Source organism: Plectropomus leopardus, chromosome 6 (assembly GCF_026936395.1).
Source record: "Plectropomus leopardus strain MGB_pleo_1.0 chromosome 6, ASM2693639v1, whole genome shotgun sequence".
In the NCBI taxonomy this organism is placed as follows: domain Eukaryota; kingdom Metazoa; phylum Chordata; class Actinopteri; order Perciformes; family Serranidae; genus Plectropomus; species Plectropomus leopardus.
The window spans coordinates 21583265-21595810 of NC_142181.1; the positions used below are offsets into that span (position 1 = coordinate 21583265).

The 12546-nt window shown below is 39.3% G+C and overlaps 1 protein-coding gene across 5 annotated transcripts in view; it reads left to right on the forward strand.

Moving 5' to 3' along the window:
* stx1a (syntaxin 1A (brain)) overlaps window positions 1–12546 on the forward strand; it is a 77758-nt gene that overhangs the window by 10271 nt on the left and 54941 nt on the right. The window lies entirely within an intron of this gene.

A 12546-nucleotide genomic window follows, 5' to 3' on the forward strand; every position in this document is an offset into this window, starting at 1 on the left:
TGTCTTTGCTTGTCTTACCTTGCCATCTGGTTTGCAGCAGCATTTCGCAATTGTAATGCTTGTGACGATTGCGCTCCAACTCTCAAATGCAGCTCTACGGGCGTCTTTGTTTGCTGGATCCTCTTCACCGCACCTTCACTTGTGACAGGTTCTTTTTTCCTTTCTTTCGGGATGGTTCTTACTCGTGTTGTGACTGCTAAAAAGAATTCCAAAAAGTTCAATAGGCAACAAGAAAGTGAAGCGATCTGGTTTACCTTTGCTGTCTTTTTGCTGTGATTGCGATAAGAACCATATGTTCCCGCGCCTAAGCTCCATTATGTTCTTTCCCTCCACCGTTACTTTAAAATACCTACTAACATCCACTATAACATTGACTCACTCCCAATGTGACATCATAAACCATAGAATGTGTCATAGACTACAGACTATTACTACTATCCAGTGGTGAAAATATGTAGTCTTAACACTAAAATTATATATATATACAAAATAAATATGCCAAATGTCTCCTACAGGATTGTTGTTTCTCTTTTTTTTTTCTTATATTTGCATTTGTTAAATTTGGATTCAAAAATATTTTCTCAGTGAAACATTTTTTTGCCTTCTGGTGTGAAAATATTTTTTTGCGCTATGCTTTGCCAATTGCTTAAACAGCTGAGATAATTCCATTGCAAATAACATATTAGAAAGATATCACCTAAGTGTTAATTTTCACTTACAACCTAGAGAACTGAGCTTTACAGACTTTGTTGCTTCTGTCTTCGTGTGTGTTTTTGCAGTCACAGCAGCTAGTTTACTCACCCATGTGCTTATGTGTCATTTTGGCAGGAAATTGAGTTTTGCTCATATTTCTGTGAGCGTGCAGGTTCTGCTCCAACATTTCCCATATGCACATAAAGCTACTTTATGAGCTTAACACCTGCCTACGACTCAGCTCTTCCAGTAGCTTATTAGCTTGCTGCCTAAAAACTGTCAGTCTCAATAACTAAAATGGTCATATAGACTCCCGTCACCTTGTCCCGTCACTCCCAGCTGGCCGAGCAGTGCATTAGTGACAGATGGCGCAGATAAGATGCGTTTGTCAGCCGTCTTCAAGCTCTGAAACCTTAGGGGGAAACATAATGATGAGGTTATTACAGATTTCACACACTGAGGGGACTGTTATCAATCAAATGTGATTGCTTATCTCCTCAATTTTCATGACGTTTTATCAGCTCTGTTGTTTTTTCTTCTTCTGTCATGTTGTTTGATTGACCATATCTGCCTTTTTTGCCATCTCCATCTCTTTTTAATATCTCTTTTCTTTCACCCTCTCGGTAATGGCGAGTCCCTCCATTATTGCTCTTTTCCGTTTAGTAATTCATCAAATCGCTTTCTGTCCTGTTTACTTTCCTTTCTCCCTTCTGTCCCCTCTGTACAGTTAGTATTGGTTCAGGCAGTTTTTTTGTGTGTGTGTGTGTGTGTGTGTGTGTCTGTATGGCTGGGGTACTCACTGTCACTGACTGTTTGGCGTTGGAGTGACACATTAACTAATAGGATGGATGTGGAGCACCGACTCAGATGCTCTGTGTCTTTGACTCTTCTTTCTTTTCATTATCTTTTTTCTCTGTTTAAATCCATCTCCCCTTATTCCCCTTTTATCCCTCACCTCTTGTTCTTCAGTCCTTGACCCAATCTTGACTGTTGTCACTTCTTCAGTGACACAGACAACAGTGAGAGGAAAAAAGCCATGTTGGTTGCTGTTGAATTAAACACTGAGGGTCAGAGGTTTTATTTGTCCTTGTTTGAAGCTTTAAGCTTCTGCAAACGGCTCGCTGCTTCCTGCCTTTTCTCTACAGATGAACCTTTATCCTTAAAATCAGTTTTGGAGGGAACAAAGAAGCAACAAATTGCACTGTCACCATTCTATATTGTTAGTATGAACTGCGAAAAAAAGGCTGAGGCATACACACATTATTTATCAGCACATAGAGGCTGCATAATGGCATTAATGAGCCGTGAAATGAGTGTGACCGATCTGGCATTTCACCAGGGACTTGTCTGTCTTTGCAAATGAGGTGACAATTGCAATAATATCAGATATCTGTCAACTGCTAATAGTTATTTCTGAAATGTGTGAATGGATGATCCGTTGGATGGTCGTGTTCTAGTCTGTCCAGTAACGTATGAAATAAGAACTCATATTTGTAATTTTTTTCAGCTGTCTTCTGTGAGATTTCCTTGAAATCAGTGTTTGCTTATGGGTTTTATAGTGTTGACCTTGTGGTAAAATCTTGTTCGCATGCTTCTCATAAAGACCAACAGCACCCAAAGCATCAGCTAGTGGGAATCTTGATAATAAATACTGACAATTCTGTAATCAAACCTTCCCCATCTGCTATGGGGGACTGAGCTTCAGGTCATCTTTGTAACTGCTGCTTAAATTGAATTTGGAATATGCAGTGCTCCCCTCTCACATCATTTCATAATCAATGGCATCAGAGCTGATCTTTAGCAATGCAACACCTTTTATCACAGACACTTGTTGAAGATTAAGGCTATGAACTGTAACCGAGCTCATCAGGCCCTATAGTAGCTCTGTCTGTCTTTGTTGGGTGATAATCTTGAATAATAATATTGTGATTTATTTTGCCAACGTGAGGCAGGCACTTTTAACTAACATGTCCTTCTCATAAACAACAAAATACATTATTTGTATATACGACTGTACTCTGATTTGATGGCTCGATTGGCAGGACAACTTGTCCACCAAAACTATTACCTTACCACAATTGCAAACCATTTTATGATCTGAAATTCTACATTTAAGATTTAGTTAAAGGTATAGTGTGTGATTTAGTGACATGTATTAGCATAAATTGTACAAGTTAATCATAACAGTGTTTGTTTGGTTTTTAATTACCAGAAAGTTACATTTTTGTTACCTTAGATTGAGCCGTTTATATGTTCATTAGGAGCAGGTCCTCTTCCATGGAGTTGGATGTCTTTTCTATGGTAGCCACAAAAGGACAAATCAAACTCTGGCTCTAGATAGGGCCAGTCTTGTTGTCATTTCAGCCAAAGTAGTTTTTCAGTTCTTAACCTCACCTTTAAGTGTAGGTATAAAATTAACCTTATTGGGAAAAGATAATAGGTTTTGGTTGAAATAACTACTCTCAATAAGGTTTTGGCCTTTTGGAGGCAGCAGAAGCATCCTGACATAATGTCAACTTTTAAGTTGATAATGTAAACCATAGACTGTATATGAAGAAGGGTGACACGTCTCCACTTACTCCCACTGTACAAAAATGAGGCCAAAATATCCCAGATGGAAATTTAATAATCCTAGGATACCGAAGGAATGACCACCCTACTACTCATGTCATTGGCTAGTTCTTGTTGCGTCCGTTGGTTGGTTTGATTAGGTTTAGGCAAGAGCAGTGGAGTTGTTTGGGGTTAGAGAAAGAATGTCAGGGTAACCAAATTGGAGTTAGGGTAAGGCAGAGTCAGGAGGACCATTCCTTCGCTAGCCTTGGAAATACAAGTTTGCATCCCAGATACGACCACTGCCATGTGGTGTTGGTGATATCATTTGGAGCCAGAGTCTGCACAATAGTGATTTTTGCTCTATCAAGTTCTTGCCCAAAAACCTGTGTGACCAATCACAAACCGTGCCATTGATCGTGAGTGCACCGATTTGCATGCACAGCTGTCAATCATAACGTCAAAACCCCAGTGTTTTAAAAACTGATTATAACCAAAGAAAACTTGAACAAACATCTGCATGATAAAAAACTACCTAAAATTACAGAAACCAAACCAAATTTTATTTGAGATGCACTTTGAGTTTTTTGTTTGACCCATGTCACATCCACTAACATTTAGGGGGCAGGGTTTATGAACTATACTGCAGTTAGCTACCAGGGGCGATTGTAATGTTTTGGCTTCAGTTTTGGAAGCTGTCATGTTGTCCATGGTTATAAACAGTTCATATTTCAAGCAGTTTCTTATTTACAGCAGATAAAGAGCATAGTTAGCTTACTTGGAGTTGTGTTTGTAGCCATTGGCAAGTTAGCTAATTAAGCTCCTTTGATTAATCACAAAAAATAAATCAGTTTAACAAAAAAATCTGGAAAATACTCAGTAATTAAAATAATCTTTACTTTTTAAAAAATATGTACCTTTCTGCATCTGTCAGCCTTTGTTTTCTGATAATTGTCTTATCTTTTCCCCGCACTTCTTGCCTTACAGCTTTTTCATCTCTCCCACTTGCTGTGATTCTTTCTCGACACATCCATCCTTGAAATCCCTTTCACTCTCTGTTACATTTCCCCTATATCTACACTATAATTGTGTTAGTGCTGCACTGCACTGGTGCTGTCATAATACTTCATGGTCAGTGAGGCTGTCTGAAAATACCTTCCCGTAGAGAAGGGACCCGGAGGTGGGAAAATCCATGGCACAAGTGGGGCCAGCACATCTCTTTTCCCTCCCTGTGATCTGTCATTAAAGTTCAATTGAAGCATTATGACATTTTCTCACCCACTTCTGCAAGGCTGACTGGCCACCGGCAGCAGCCTACACACATTCCCAGGGCAGACTTCTTTTGTGTATGAAGATCGTCAATAGCATGAAATTTAAGTACTCATACCCATATCCATCAGCCAATTACATGTTAACAAGCCAAAATGGACGTAAGCATCCACTATTTAGTCTAAAAGGTCAGTCGTCTCATCAGAGTCCCTGCAGCAGAAAGAGTTATCTGTGTGCGAATTGGCAGCTTTAGACATTTGGATCCTGGCCTGAAATTAATTATCATTGATTTGTGGAAAGATGCGGCATTATCGCATTATAAGTCATTATTTAACCTTTAATAGTGTGGCAGTTTGTAAATTTGTGTTTAGGCATGTTAAAATGGTGTCATTTTGATGATTACACCGTTAAAGGTCAGAAAGATCTGAGGAAGGCACAAGGCGGAGAGGGATGAAAGACAGAAAGGGAGAGCAAAAGAGGAATAAAATATGGGTTAAGATAAGGCGAGAAAGGAGGGCGAGAAAGTTTGTCATCCCAACCATATCCCCAAAGATATAGACAGCAGATGTTTCTCTCAGGAGACAGACGCAACATAAAAACATTGTAAGTGTGTGAGGGTTGTTTTGATAAATGAGTGTTGAGGTGGTCTCAAGGAACATTAATGAGATGTTAAAAAAAGAAAAGACAAACGCAAATTGAAGGCGTGAGCAGGGAAAGTGAGACAAAGGTAACAGAGTCCATGCTGTGTGGGCCCGCTGCTGTAATGATTCTATAGTGAAGTCAGGAGGAAGGAGAGTGAGAGAGAAGGAGGCGAGAGAATGACGGGCAGCGAGAATGAGAAAGAAAAGGGAAGATGATTAAAGGGGGAGGATGTTGAGGAGGATTGTTAGAAAAAGGAAATTGTTGCATATGCACACACTCTGACTCTGTGCTGCTGCGGTGGCAGTGCTTCATCTCTTCTCCCACCCACATTGTTCTTCGTGTTTCTGCTGAACCCCACTCACTGCGGGCAGGGCTGAGAAAATCACCCTGCTAACCTCCACCCAGATTTCTTTTTCACCGGAATGCAAAGCAGGAAGTAGATGTACATTTATTTGTACAAAAAAAAAAGAAAATCTTTTGCTGGCAGGTTCAAAACAGCTGAGAGGCCTGTCGTGTGGTTTCTGAAACAGTGACTATTAGCGCTGTAAGCCTTATAAAGGAATGGAGATTCACATACAATAGACTACCATTTAGCGATGAGAAAATTACACAGCCCCTGAAGGGACGAGGGGGAGGAAAAAATAGATGGTGGGATAAAAAAAAAAACCTTTTCCTGAGAAAGTTTCTTGCAGTTAAGCTGGAGATATCTGGACACACAAATCTGATGTGATTACTCGCAAATAACTGCAGTTTCAGTTGTTTTGTCTGGTGTGGGAAAAAAATGGGAACCAATGTTGAAAATAAGACTATGATTCAAGGATCAAAAAATATTTAAAAAATAAATAATTTGAGGCAATTTAGGAAATGTGCTTTTAATTCACCAATCATCAATTAATGCCCACTCGCGCTGACAAACAGTCTGAGTTTTCATTGTAATTCCATCCAAGCACAGGCAGATACAAATGGCTTTCTTGCTACTGGTTTATTTGAAGCTTCTCTCTAAATCCAGCCAGAATACTGTAGCAGTAAGAACGCTTCTGACACTTCTTAGATGCCACCCATGTGACTTTGCTGGAGGATTCATAAAAAATTTCCATGCTGGAGCCTTCACTCTTTCTTGATCCATGCCTTTTTATTCTAGTTCTTGCACCAACGAAATTGGCTCCTCGTGGCAATGGACGCTCTTAAAGCATTGATAAGTGTGTCAGTTGTCATATCATCAGTCATCTTAATGTGTATGGCCCTTGAACAGGTAAGTAAGAGTCCATACCTTTTGAGATCTTTTGGACAGACAGATTGGACCGAAGCAGTCTATGCTGGTGTAACTGGAGGGTGGCTTTGTTTCTGCTCTCTCTTGTGGTAAGTTACTTATCCTTTGTCCTTCAGTGGGTCCTCTGTACTTTCTGCACTTGATACATTTTAAAATGTGTGATGAGACCGCACTGCTGCATCCCAGGATCCAGCATTACTTACCTCGCAGTTCGTTTATTGTCATTCCACATCCTTGATGATGTATTTTCTTGTGGAAAATTATGGAAATTATGACATAGTACGGCCTCAGGAAGAGTAGACAAATTATACAAGATATCCAAACAGTATAATGGCAGCTAATACAGTGTCAATGTATGACTGGATCTAATCAATATTTCTCTACATTGTTATGGCTTGGACATAGAAAAAAACATCCCCTTTCCTAGTTTTACCTGAAATCTGATTTTTTTTCCCCCTGACTTGGAAAAGGCTGTCAGTGAGAACAAACCCAGATTTATTAGGACTGCTGGTAATTTTTTAAATTGCTGTTTCCAACTATGGAGAACCAAGTGGAGATCTTCTAAACAGGGCAGCTGAGGGTCTTAAAAGCTGCTTCTACTTTTTTAGGTTGGGTTTATATGTCCCTTGAAAACCAATTAAGGCGGCCTGAATTTGATGTCTGTCTGGATTCCTAGTGATGAATTATTCTGAAATAAGTTTGCTAAAATAATTAGACAAAAGGCAGAGGGCTGTGTTGTGCAGTATTAGTGGACTCAAACTCAAATGATTCTGCAAAACAGAAGAATGGATTTTCTTCCCCCACTGTTTGTTGTGCTGTACCCCAGGGCAGAAATGTGAACAGACTACTGTATATGGAATTTGTTTGGAAAGTACTGCAGCACATTTTAAATTAAAAGAAACAGTATTGATCTGTATTTTTATTAACAAGTTATCATGCATTCATCACATGGAGAAATGCATCCTGCAGAGTAAAAGAATAAATTAAAAGATAAGATAAAATACAAACTAAAATAGATGAATAAAATAGACAAATTAAAATAGATGACTTAAATAGACAACATCACATAAAAGCAAGTCTATACAATTGGGTTTTAAAAAGTCATTTAAAAGAAGTCACACCATTAGTGTATGCCCTGAATCAAAGATGGAGACAGGTTGATTTTCTTCAAAGATTGCTTCCGGTGTGGTTATCAGCGAGAAGACAGCACATTAATGTGAAAACATTACATTTGGCTGGCTCAATCTATCACTTCCTGTGTCCTCTTGTCCCCCACGCTGCTCCCTGCTTGTGTAATTATCCTGTCTTGATTGCTCTATACTGTATCCTCCTCTTCCATCAGCTGGTCATTTACTCTGACAATTTGCGGACGAGCCGTGCAATCAGTCAGTTATAGACCCACTATATTAATTTGTGGTTTTGCTTTGTAAGCATTAGTTCTGGGCTTCTAATGGTTCATTTTATTTTAATAAACTAAATCCTGTAAATTGCCATATTTAGATTGTTATAACGAACACAAATGTTTTCTCTGAAATTACACAGTCATATTTTTTTGCTTTTTCTGGTGACCTACGAATTGTATTCAACCTCTACAGTGATAATAAAGCAGCGTATTCTCATAACAGTTTGTATGACAAATCTAATGAATGTGCTTGAACTGTGTTAAGTACTTAAGGTAAAGTTACACATTTGTTAAGTTACACACTTTTTAAGTTACAAAGGTTAGGTTTAAGCAAGTAAAGTGGTTAATTTTAAGGCGAGTCTAGGGACTATTAGAAGAAAGTGAGAAAATATTTGTTAATTCTGGTGAACTATCTCTTTACAGGCTAATGCCAAATTCATGTAATATGGAATAAATGGAAGATTTGGGAAAGTTCCCTTAATTTGAGAGCATGCACATAATCTGGAAATTTAAGTTGTGTAAAGACAGCACATGTTGACAATGAAGCTCTATATAATTTCAATGTTGGGGTAAATATCATTACAGACTCATCACATATGACCCACTAGAAGTGTGTGGCAGTGTATTTTTCTGCAGTGACTTTGCCCTCTGGCTGCTTTTCCTTATTTTCTTCTTATGTTCTGTGTTTGAGAGGTTTATGGACACGTACCCCAACACGTTCTCATCCCAGCTCATCAAAACAGATGCTCTGTCAGTGGATGAACATGTTTCTGAGTCGCATTTAATACTTTGATCTTGACATAAGGGCTATTTACAAGCCAGAAACTGGTAATAATGGTAATTAACGCAAACATAAAAGCAAAAGATTTGTTCTTCTGGAGAGTAGTTTTGTGTGTGTGTGTGTGTGTGTGTGTGTGTGTGTGTGTGTGTGTGTGTGTGTGTGTGAGTGAGTAGTAAGGCTTTGCAAATGAAGCACAAAAAAAATCTCATTAATTTTCCATATCTTTGTATTTGTCTACTGTCGAAAACATGAATAAATAATCACATGTTCAAGAATGTGTGTGTATATGAGTGAGCAGCCCAGAATCCATAATGAATGTTACCTAGCTGTATTATGATGATAAATGTGGTTATGCTCTCAGTATTCCTCTGTGCAGCTGACACAGATTTTTATGAGTCATTTCAAATGGGACTGCAGGAAGCTGTTTGAATTGGCCGTAATTCAAAGATGCAGGAGACAGGTCTGCCTTAATATGGAATCACAAAAGGACAATAAAGTATGGCCCACATGAGCTTCCATCCCTACTTGAACCGTCTCTCACTGCTCTTCTCTTTGTTACTCAGATAAAACCATGAAAAGGGTCTGAATGCACTTGCATGATAACTATAATCCCTCATTCTCCATTTAACCTGACTACTTACTCATCAACACACACATATACACTAGTACACAGCATCTTTATGTCCTCGTACTGCACATTCAATCACACTTTCACAGCTTTAAATAATTGTTGTGCTGCCCTGTTTCCCCTCCTCTTTTCTCCTGTGCTGACAGCTGTGATTTTGCAGCTCGCACACTACATATCTGTTAAATCTCTCCCTCCCTCACTCTCCAACTGTATTTCCTCTTCCCTCTGTTTACACTGGACGTGCAGGCTCTGCCTTTTGTCTTTACGGAGCGACTCCCTGTTGGCACGGTGCCTAGAACAACTCTCTAATCTAATAAACAGCATAATCGGGCCACTACTTCTGCTGTGGTGTCTCACCCGAGTGTGAGCCCCCAAAGGCAGAGTCAATCGAAGGGTTATGGCCTTAAGGGGACCGGCTTGTGTAAGCCTTGATCTCACTCTGTGTGTTAACCACCTGTTGTATGTTATCAGTGTGTCAGCTGTTGTGTGCATGTATGTTTGCAAGTCTGGCTCAGAGCATCTGCTGTGTGTGGGCGGTCAAGTCCAACTCCGTAGGCTGAGCATTGAAGTCCTCTCCCAGTGTTGATGGGGCTCAGCAGGAGCTTCAGATCTGGGTGGGAGGTGGAGGTTTGGGCTGCACCGCTTGGTCCTGTCCCCTCCTGACCATGCAAAGAATAAACCAGACCAAAGCCCTCCTCTTGATGCAGGAGATGCTTCATCTCTCTGTGGAGGTGGAGCACATCGCTGGTGCTCCCTGAGCTTCCTCTGATTCCCTGCTTGTTGTCGTCGTCCTCCTCAGCCTCATGCTGCTGCCGCCTCTTTTCTATCTGCTTCTAATAGTCTGCACTTCCTTAAATGCATCTCATTGCCATATCAACACCAAAATTTGATTTTGTTTTTAGCTCCACATATTCACTGTTGTCATGACAGTTGAGCATAAAATAAGATCTCAGATTCAGCATCTTGAGGCATTGTTTTGGACAGAATTACCCTATGTTCCAACATTATTTTGCAGCATGAAACAATCCAGCTTTTGTCGTTTTAATTATAGTTTGAGTGGGTTTAGATAATATGAACACGATCACAGTGGCTCTACGTTCCTCTCACCTAGTTTTGCGCCAGTTTGCCTCGCCATCTCTTGCTGAAGTTTGTCTCCTCAGACTTTTTTCTTCAAGAACTGGTTCATCTCTGGCTGTTCTCCTCCCCATTTCCGTGCATTTCTTCTCAGCCTCCACCTCTGTTTCCGCACATCACTAACTCTCCACAGAGTGGATTTGTGTATCAGGGGGCCAAGAAAGTCTGCCTAAACACACGTCTAATTGCTATGTAAACACTAGAAGTGCAAATAGAGTTTAAAGTTATCTGCTGGTTTGTTTAATCAAAAGTCGTTTTAAACAAAAAATGTATCCTTCACTTTGTCAATTTTGAGATGCAGTACTCTTAAATGTACTTTGGCGTGGTATTTTATTAGATTTGTTTTGGGCAAATACTTGAATACTGATCTGCTCCAATTTATATTGTACCCTCACCAAGACTTGGATTATTTTAAGATGTTAAAAAAGAAAAAGCACCCCTTTCCCTCTCACAGCTTTGATGATGGGAATACTAAAAAAAGATTCCCAAAAACTGCAAACAACAACAGATGACCTTCTTTCTTGATATGGATGGTTAAATTGAGCTGTACATTATGCAAAACTTTGTTTTAATAACATGAAATGCCACCATAAATAACAGTGGTGCCATTTTTAAGGCCCAGAAACACCAATGTGACATCAAGGAACTAGTGGGGACTGAGGATGACTGTTGTGTCACTTCACAATGCCACTGTCTTGGCCAAAAAGTTGCACTAGCAGGCAGTGTTAGTCTGTATTTGTCATTCAAAAAAAGCAAAACCAGAACAAGGAAATGACTCAAGATGCTAGATAGCCACTTAATACATTAACAACACAAACCAGTGTTGAAAGAATAAATGATACAGTATGTGCTGTGTTCTACGGTAACATAAATAACTGAGAAGCCATTTGTGCTAGAGGGCTCAGTGGCAACAAAATGTTTTTTTTAAAAATTTAATCTTATTTAACAAGTTTTTTTCGATCTCACGCCCTCTTAACTTAAGTCTTTTTTTTTTACTTTCCTCACTTCAGTTTCTCTTCAGCACTGAGCTGAACTGCTACATAGATGGATTTCACTCACCAACAAGCTCCGCCGTCTTTGACACTGACTCCATAAGCTGAATCAGCCAAAAAAAGCTGACAAGGGCCAACTAATGCCAACCGAGCTATACACATCTCAAAATCTAGGATGACAGGCGCTCACCAACGCCTGTACGTTGACAGACCGCTCTGAATTTAAATATTTTAGTTAAACTTTGCTGAAGTGCTGCTTGTGATTATTTAAGTGTCTGTGAACTCTGCTCTCCTATACAGTGTGTTTCTGTTTGTTAAAATGATTAAACACAAAAAATCCAAATTCAAACTCTCCACAGAGCCTTCTCACACAGACAATGACCTGTGTGAAGTCGTGTTACCAGAACAGATGTGGATATCATTGTACAATTAGCGCGTCACTGATGTATAGGTAGCCATTATGGATTAATTTAACAGTTAAAGAGGAATCAGTTGTTTAATGGATCCATAGCAGCCTGATCCCCTGAGTGAAAAACCGCTCCCCAAAACCTTATAATGACGCATCCGGCTTCCTGCAATCTGCACTGCAACACTAATGCATGCATGTTAGTGTCTGGACATACCTGGCCGACTACCCAGACATGTAGATAGAACAGAAATAATATCTTCATACATCTCTTTGTGGTTTTTAAATATTAATTGGACCTAATGGTTTAAAGATGTTTAACAGTGGTTTCTTTTTTTAAAGACAATGCAATGCAAGAAGTCCCAGAACATAATGCAACCAGCAACTCTCAACAGTGATTCTACTCAGATATCACATCACAACCCACCTCTGTCCTATAAACTGCACTATAAAGTAATTTCTTCTTCAGACAAACAAGTCTTAAGGAATTTTTGCTCTTGGGTCAGTGAGGATTTTTTAAGAGAACATTGAGACTTGGCGAGGGTTGGGGGTGGCTTAAGATTTGTGGTTACCTGTTCTTAGGACAGAAAAAAGAATTAAAATCTAGATTTTGATATAGGACAGTGGTTGTTTTGTATTATTGAAGATTCTGTTTGTATAATATCTGTGTTTTTTAGAGCTGCGATTACTTTCATTATCAATTCTTTTGCAGATTTTTTTGTCTCGACTAGGAAAGTTTTGGAATGAGAATAAGATAACATTTGAGCCAAAAAAAAAAA